At 45.7% G+C, this 9046-nt stretch overlaps 1 pseudogene; it reads right to left on the minus strand.

Annotated features, from left to right (window-relative positions):
- Positions 1-920: 920 nt before the first annotated feature.
- Positions 921-8696, minus strand: LOC119843075 (annotated as a pseudogene).
- Between the last annotated feature and the right edge of the window lie 350 nt (positions 8697-9046).

The following is a 9046-nucleotide window of genomic DNA, read 5'->3' on the forward strand; positions in this document are numbered from 1 at the left end:
TCAGAGTATTACAGCTAAATAAAAATTGGAACAGATTGTTTAGTGTAAGTAGTTAACACATATTTCAAGGGATCATTCAAGGTGAATTGGCCTGTAGACGACACAGGGTATCATCAAGCAGTTACAAACCATACTCAATAGGGACCACATCCTGAAATAAATATTTCCAGAACTCCCTCTTCTGGCCTTCAAACCACCTTCTAACCTCTCCAAGTTCATCCTCAGACCAGGACACACCAACTCAAAGCAACACCAGACCTTGCCAGAACAACAGATACAAACCCTGCAGACATATCTCTACTGCTGTGATGATCAGCACCCCCCACAAAACACCTGTCAAGATCCATGGGTCCTACACATGCCTATCACAACATGTGGTATGCCTCATCCAGTGCACTAAATGCCTTGATAACAATTATGTGGGTGAAACCAGACAATCACTATGCTCTCAAATGAACTCACACAGGAAAATGATAAAAGACAAAAACACCCTACTGCCTGTGGGTGAACACTTTTCATAAAGTGATCATTCTATATCTGATCTCTCAGTCCTTCTCCCAGAGGAAACTTGCACAACACCTTCAAGGGATGAGCCTGGGAGCTTAAATTCATAACTTTGCTAGATCCTAAAAATCATGGACTGAATAGAGACACTGGATTTATGGTTTATTACAACAATCTGTAATCCCTAAGCACCCCAGCCCCCGCCTCCTTCCCTATGACTGGAGACGTGTTAATGGGTATCTTACTTACACTGGTATAAACCTATAATAACTCCATTGATTTTGTGGAGCAAGTATGGATTTACCACTATAAATACAGCATTTTGAATAAAAAATCACACACTATATTCTTATGGGGACAATAACAGAGTATCATCAATTGATTGTGTTTGTAAAGAAACACAGATAAAACCATGTTCATAAGAGAAATATAGACATTTTATTCTTGGTGAATAATCTCCACCCAGTCAGTTTCCTCAGGGAAGCTTTGATTTCCTTGTTCCTCATGCTGTAGATGATCAGATACAGCACTGGCGGCAGCACGGAATAAAGAACAACCACCATGAGATCCAGACCTGATGGAGAGCTGAAAGTGGGTTTCAGATATGCAAAGATGCCAGTGGAAACAAACAAGGAGACCACAATGAGGTGAGGGAGGCAGGTGGATAGGGCTTTATGCCTACCTGCTAAGAGGGGATTCTCAGCACTGTTTGCAAGATCTGAGTGTATGACACAATTAAAAAAACAAAACAGCTTAAGCCTAAGCATGCATCCAAGATGAGTACCTCAACTTCACCAAGGTATGTGTTAGAGCAGGCGAGCTTGAGTAGCTGAGGGATTTCACAGAAGAACTGATCCACCATGTTGCCTTCACAGAAGGAGATTGCAAATGAGTTCCTGGTGTGCAGTGAAGAATAGACAGTTACACTGATCCAGGCACTGGCTGCCATTTGGACACAAGCTCTCCTGTTCATTATAGTCTCATAGTGCAGTGGTTTGTAGATGGTGACGTATCAATCATACGCCATGATGGTAAGTAAGGCGAAGTTGGCTACAGCAAAGAAGACAAGGAAAAAGACTTGGGCGACACATCCTGTCATAAAAATAAAGGGAAGAGTAAACAATTTTAAAATCCCTCCTGGCCAGAGGAAAAACCTTTTCAACTGTAAAGGGTTAAGAAGCTAGGATAACCTCGCTGGCACCTGACCACAACGACCAATGAGGAGACAAGATACTTTCAAAACTGGAGGGAGGGAGAAACAAAGGTTCTCTCTGTCTGTGTGATGCTTTTGCCGGGGACAGAACAGGAATGGAGTCTTAGAATTTAGTAAGTAATCTAGCTAGATATGCGTTAGATTATGATTTCTTTAAATGGCTGAGGAAATAAACTGTGCTGAATAGAATGGATATTCCTGTCTTTGTATCTTTTTGTAATTTAAGGTTCTGCCTAGAGGGATTCTCTATGTTTTGAATCTAATTACCCTGTAAGGTGTTTACCATCCTGATTTTACAGAGGTGATTCTTTTTACTGTTTTTTCTATTAAAATTCTTCTGGTAAGAAACTGAATGCTTTTTTTTCATTGTTCTTAAGATCCAAGGGTTTGGGTCTGTGGTCACCTATGTAAATTGGTGAGGATTTTTATCAAGCCTTCCCCAAGCAGGGGGGTGCAAGGTTTTGGTGAGGATTTTGGCAGGAAAGACGTTTCCAAACAATGCTTTCTCAAAAAATAAACCCGGATGTTTGGTGGTGGCAGTGAAAGTCCAAGGGCAAAAGGTAAAATAGTTTGTACCTTTGGGAAGTTTTAACCTGAGCTGGTAAAAGTAAGCTTAGGAGGTTTTCATGCAGGTCCCCACATCTGTACCCTCGAGTTCAGAGTGGGGAAGAATCCTTGACACATCCAGAATAGGAAATGGACCTGGTGTTCATGAGGGAATTAGCTATGGACTTGGGGATGGTGACAGAGATGGTACCGAGGTCCAGGATGGACAAATTCATCAGGAAGTAGTACCTGGGGCTGTGAAGGTGGTGATCAAGAGCTATGACTATGATGACGAGAAGATTCCCTGTCAGGACTGCAAGGTAGAGTACTAGAAACACCACAAAGTGCAAAATCTGCAGCTCCCGAATGTCAGAGAATCCCAGGAGAAGGAACTCAGTTATGTTGGTAGGACATTTTCTTTCTTAGTTCATCATGTCCTGCCTGTGGAGGGAAAGACAAGGGCAGTGGCCAGGATTATAGTGAGAGAGGGAATGACTCCAATTCCCCTCTCCATAATATCTCATTATGTCAATGTCAAAGGTGCACAGCATTCATCACTTCTATTGACTGGAGTAGTGAGGGCTCCTCACCGCTCACAACCAGAGCACTACTCTGGTGAGTTATCACAGGAGTGTAAATTGGCATCACTCCCTTAAAGTCACTGTAGCTGGGTCAGTTTACACCATCTGAGGATCTGGCCCAATATGTGGCTTGATCAAATGCAGTATGGAGTATGGAACAAAGTAAAACCCAAATCTAACAATGTTAGCCAACATTGTGCCCCTATTGCTACAGACACCAACTAAATGCCCACACAGTCTGATTCCCCCTTTTCTGGGAAATGGGACGTAGACTCATCCGGAGTCCCACATGGCAGCTCGTCTGTGATGATTCCACCCCAATACCGCACATATGGCCTGCTGCCTGTTTACACATTGATTTATGGCACCAAATTGTAGCTGCATTTTCATCTCTGGGCAATGATGGGCTAGTAGTGTCGCTCAGTTATTGCTAGGTTGTATTGTTTCCCTCTGTGACTTTATCTCTGTACTAAAAAGAAAAGGAGTGCTTGTGGCACCTTAGAGACTAACAAATTTATTGAGCATAAGCTTTCGTGAGCTACAGCTCACTTCATCGGATGCATTCAGTGGAAAATGCAGTGGGGAGATTTATGTACACACACAGAGAACATGAAACAATGGTTATTACCATACACACTGTAAGGAGAGTGATCACTTAAGATGAGCTATTACCAGCAGGTAGGGAGGGTGGGGGGAAGGAAGAAAACCTTTTGTGGTGATAATCAAGGTGGGCCATTTCCAGCATTTGACAAGAATGTCAGAGGAACAGTGGGGGCGGGGGGAAATAACATGGGGAAATAGTTTTACTTGGTGTAATGACCCATCCACTCCCAGTCTCTATTCAAGCCTAAGTTAATTGTATCCAGTTTGCAAATTAATTCCAATTCAGCAGTCTCTCGTTGGAGTTTGTTTTTGAAGTTTTTTTGTTGAAGAATAGTCACTCTCAGGTCTGTAATCGAGTGACCAGAGAGACTGAAGTGTTCTCCAACTGGTTTTTGAATGTTATAATTCTTGATGTCTGATTTGTGTCCATTTATTCTTTTATGTAGAGACTGTCTAGTTTGACCAATGTACATGGCAGAGAGCATTGCTGGCACATGATGGCATATATCACATTGGTAGATGCGCAGGTGAAGGAGCCTCTGATAGTGTGGCTGATGTGATTAGGCCCTATGATGGTGTCCCCTGAATAGATATGTGGACAGAGTTGGCAACGGGCTTTGTTGCAAGGATAGGTTCCTGGGTTAGTGGTTCTGTTGTGTGGTGTGTGGTTGCTGGTGAGTATTTGCTTCAGATTGGGGGGCTGTCTGTAAGCAAGGACTGGTCTGTCTCCCAAGATCTGTGAGAGTGATGGGTCGTCCTTCAGGATAGGTTGTAGATCCTTGATGATGCGTTGGAGAGGTTTTAGTTGGGGGCTGAAGGTGATGGCTAGTGGTGTTCTGTTATTTTCTTTGTTGGGTCTGTCCTGTAGTAGGTGACTTCTGGGTACTCTTCTGGCTCTGTCAATCTGTTTCTTCACTTCAGCAGGTGGGTATTGTAGTTGTAAGAAAGCTTGATAGAGATCTTGTAGGTGTTTGTCTCTGTCTGAGGGATTGGAGCAAATGCGGTTGTATCGTAGACAATGGATTGTGTGGAGTGACCTGGGTGAAAGCTGGAGCATATAGGAAGGAATAGCAGTCAGTAGATTTCCGGTATAGGGTGATGTTTATGTGACATTTGGGGTACTGTGGACGCAATTAGATGGTATTGGCCTCCAGGAGCTATCCCAGAGTGCTCCATTGTGACCGCTCTGGACAGCACTCTCAACTCAGATGCACTGACCACGTAGACAGGAAAAGGCCTGCAAACTTCTGAATTTCAATTTCCTGTTTGGCCAGTGTGGCAAGCTGCAGGTGACCATGCAGAGCTCATCAGCAGAGGTGACTATACAGAGCTCATCAGCAGAGGTGACCATGATGGAGTCCCAGAATCGCAAAAGAGCTCCAGCATGGACCGAACAGGAGGTACAGGATATGATTGCTGTATGGGGAGAGGAATTCGTATGATCAGAACTATGTTCCAGTTTTCGAAATGCCAAAACATTTGTGAAAATCTCCCAGGGCATGAAGGACAGAGGCCATAACAGGGACCCGAAGCAGTGCCGCGTGAAACTTAAGGAGCTGAGGCAAGCCTACCAGAAAACCAGAGAGGCGAATGGCCGCTCTGGGTCAGAGCCTCAAACATGCCGCTTCTATGATGAGCTGCATGCCATTTTAGGGGGTTCAGCCACCACTACCCCAGCCATGTTGTTTGACTCCTTCAATGGAGATGGAGGCAACACGGAAACAGGTTTTGGGGACGAGGAATATGAGGAGGAGGAGGTTATATATAGCTCACAGCAAACAAACAGAGAAAACAGTTTTCCAGACAGCCAGGAACTGTTTCTCACCCTGAACCTAGAGCCAGTACCCCCTAAACCCACCCAAGGCTGCCTCCCAGACCCACCAGGTGGAGAAGGGACCTCTGGTGAGTGTACCTTTTAAAATACTAGACAAGGTTTAAAAGCCAGCATGTTTAATGATTAATTTGCCCTGGCATTCGTGGCTCTCCTGGATATACTCCCAAAGCCTTTGCAAAAGGTTTCTGGGGAGGGCAGCCTTATTCCATCCACCATGGTAGGACACTTTACCACTCCAGGCCAGTAGCACGTACTCGGGAATCATTGTAGAACAAAGCATTGCAGTGTATGTTTGCTGGCATTCAAACAACATCCGTTCTTTATCTCTCGGTGTTATCCTAAGGAGAGTGATATCATTCATGGTCACCTGGTTGTAAAAGGGTGCTTTTCTTAAAGGGACATTCAGAGGTGCCCGTACCTGCTGGGCTGTTTGCCTACGGCTGAACAGAAATATTCCCCGATGTTAGCCATGCGGTGGGGGGAGGCAAAATGCGACCTTGTAATGAAAGCACATGTGCTATGTATGTAATGTTAACAGCAAGGTTTACCGTGACAGAGTGTACCCATTGTTCTATAAAATGTGTCTTCAAATACCACTGTCCCTTTTTTTTCTCCACCAGCTGCATGTGTTTCAAGGATCACAGGATCTTCTCCTTCCCAGAGGCTAGCAAAGATTAGAAGGCGAAAAAAATGCACTCATGATTAAATGTTCTCTGAGCTCATGCTGTCCTCCCACACTGACAGAGCACAGAAGAATGCATAGAGGCAGACAATGTCAGAGTGCAGGAAAGCACAAAATGACTGGGAGGAGAGGTGGCAGGCTGAAGAGAGTAAGTGGTGGGCTGAAGAGAGGGCTAAAGCTGAAAGGTGGTGGCAGCATGATGAGAGGAGGCAGGATTCAATGCTGATGCTGCTGGAGGATCAAACTAATATGCTCCAGCGTATGGTTGAGCTGCAGGAAAGGCAGCAGGAGCACAGACCGCCACTACAGCCACTGTGTAACCAACTGCCCTCCTCCCCAAGTTCCATAGCCTCCTCACCCAGATGCCCCTGTGCGTAACCAGCAGCCAGGCGATTTGCCTCAACCTCCCACCCTGCCATAAACGTCTCCCCCTTACTCTCACAGATATTGTGGAGCGCACAGGAAGCAGTAATAACAGTGTGAATATTGGTTTTGCTGAGGTCTAACTGAGTCAGTAAACTGCACCAGCGCGCTTTTAAACATCCAAATGCACATTCTACCACCATTCTGCACTTGCTCAGCCTGTAGTTGAACCGCTCCTGAGTACTCTCCAGGCTGCCTATATATGGCTTCATGAGCGATGGCATTAAGGGGTAGGCTGGGTCCCCAAGGATAACTATAGGCATTTCAACATCCCCAATGGTTATTTTCTGGTCTGAGAAGAAAGTCCCTTCCTGCAGCTTTTGAAACAGACCAGAGTTCCTGAAGATGTGAGCATCATGTATCTTTCCCGGCCATCCCACGTTGATGTTGGTGAAACGTCCCTTGTGATCCACCAGTGCTTGCAGCACTATTGAAAAGTACCCCTTGCGGTTTACGTACTCACTGGCTTGGTGCTCCAGTGCCAAGATAGGGATATGGGTTCCGTCTATGGTCCCACCACAGTTAGGGAATGCCATTGCAGCAAAGCCATCCACTATGACCTGCACATTTCCCAGGGTCACTACCCTTGATATCAGCAGATCTTTGATTGCGTTGGCTACTTGCATCACAGTAGCCCCCACAGTAGATATGTCCACTCCAAATTGATTCTCAACTGACCGGTAGCTGTCTGGCATTGCAAGCTTCCACAGGGCTATTGCCACTCGCTTCTCAACTGTGAGGGCTGCTCTCATCTTGGTATTCTTGCACCTCAGGGCAGGGAAAAGCAAGTCACAAAGTCCATGAAAGTGCCCTTACGCATGCGAAAGTTTCACAGCCACTGGGAATCATCCCAGACCTGCAATACTACGTGGTCCCACCAGTCTGTGCTTGTTTCCCGAGCCCAGAATCAGCATTCCACCACATGAGCCTGCCCCATTAGCACCATGATTCCCACATTGGCAGGGCCCGTGCTTTGAGAGAAGTCTGTGTCCATGTCCTCATCACTCTCGTAAGTGCACTGACGTCACCTACTCACCCGGTTTTGCTTTGCCATGTTCTGGTGCTGCATATATTGCTGGATAATGTGTGTGGTGTTTAATGTGCTCCTAATTGCCAAAGTGATCTGAGCGGGCTCCATGCTTGCGTTGGTATGGCGTCTACACAGAAAAAAGGTGAGGAATGATTGTCTGCTGTTGCCCTGATGGAGGGAGGGGTGACTGACAACATGGCTTACAGGGTTGGCTTACAGGGAATTAAAATCAACAAAACAATTGTCTGCCCTTGCTTTTATGGCGGGAGGGAGGGAACGGGGGCCTGACGATATGTACCCAGAACCACTTGCAACAATGTTTTAGCCCCATCAGGCACTAGGATTTCTACCCAGAATTCAAATGGGCAGTGGAGACTGTGAGAACTGTGGGATAACTACCCCACAGTGCAAAGCTCCGGAAGTTGACGGTTGCCTCGGTACTGTGGACACAGTCCGCCGACTACATGCATTTGTGTAGGGACACACACACTCGACCGTATAAAAATGCTTTCTACGAAACCGACTTCTATAAATTCGACCTAATTTCATAGTGTAGACATACCCAAAGTAAAACTATTTCCCCATGTTATTTCCCCCCCCCCACATTGTTCCTCAGACGTTCTTGTCAACTGCTGGAAATGGCCCACCTTGTTTATCACCACAAAAGGTTTTCTTCCTTCCCCCCACCCTCCCTACCTGCTGGTAATAGCTCATCTTAAGTGATCACTCTCCTTACAGTGTGTATGGTAATACCCATTGTTGCATGTTCTCTGTGTGTATACTAAATCTCCCCACTGTATTTTCCACTGAATGCATCCGATGATGCATCACGAAAGCTTATGCTCAAATAAATTTGTTAGTCTCTAAGGTGCCACAAGAACTCCTTTTCTTTTTGCGAATACAGACTAACACGGCTGCTACTCTGAATCCTTTCTCTGTACTGTGTCAGTCAGTGGCAGTCAGGAGACTTGGGTTCTACTCTTGGCTCCTCCACAGCCTCTCCTACCCAGCCTTCCATACAATTTTGCAACCCCCATATGGCTCTTGGGCCAAAAAGTTTGCCCAGATTTAGGCTGAAATTGTTTGGTTCTCACAACCTCAATGAAAAGTCAATTTTTTCTGATGAAATTTTTTTTAAAAAATCTGATCTGTAGATGTCTGCATAATTTGATAGTTAAAGTCTCAAAGAGTTCTAATGACAATTCATATTTCTGATATTAAATTTTCCCTGTACATTAATACTCTAACATATTTAATTGAAATAGAAAACTTACTTTCATAGACTCGTAGAATCATAGAATTGGAAGGGACCTCAAGAGATCATCTAGTCCAGTTCCCTGCACTCATGACAGGACTAAGTATTATCTAGACCAGAGGTGGGCAAACTTTTTGGCCCAAGGGTCACATGGGTGGTTGCAAAACTGTATGGAGGGTAGGGAGGGGAGGCTGTGCCTCCTCAAATAGCCTGGCCCCTGCCCCTATCCGCCCCCTCCCACTTCCAGCCCCCTGACTGCCCCCCTCAGAATCCCCGACCCATCCAACGCCCCCTGCTCCTTGTTCTCTGACCACCCCTCCCGAGACGCCCGCCCCAACTGCCCCCCCAGGACCCCACCCCTGATCCAACCCCCAC

The sequence above is a fragment of the Dermochelys coriacea genome, chromosome 14 (assembly GCF_009764565.3).
Source record: "Dermochelys coriacea isolate rDerCor1 chromosome 14, rDerCor1.pri.v4, whole genome shotgun sequence".
Classification (NCBI taxonomy): domain Eukaryota; kingdom Metazoa; phylum Chordata; order Testudines; family Dermochelyidae; genus Dermochelys; species Dermochelys coriacea.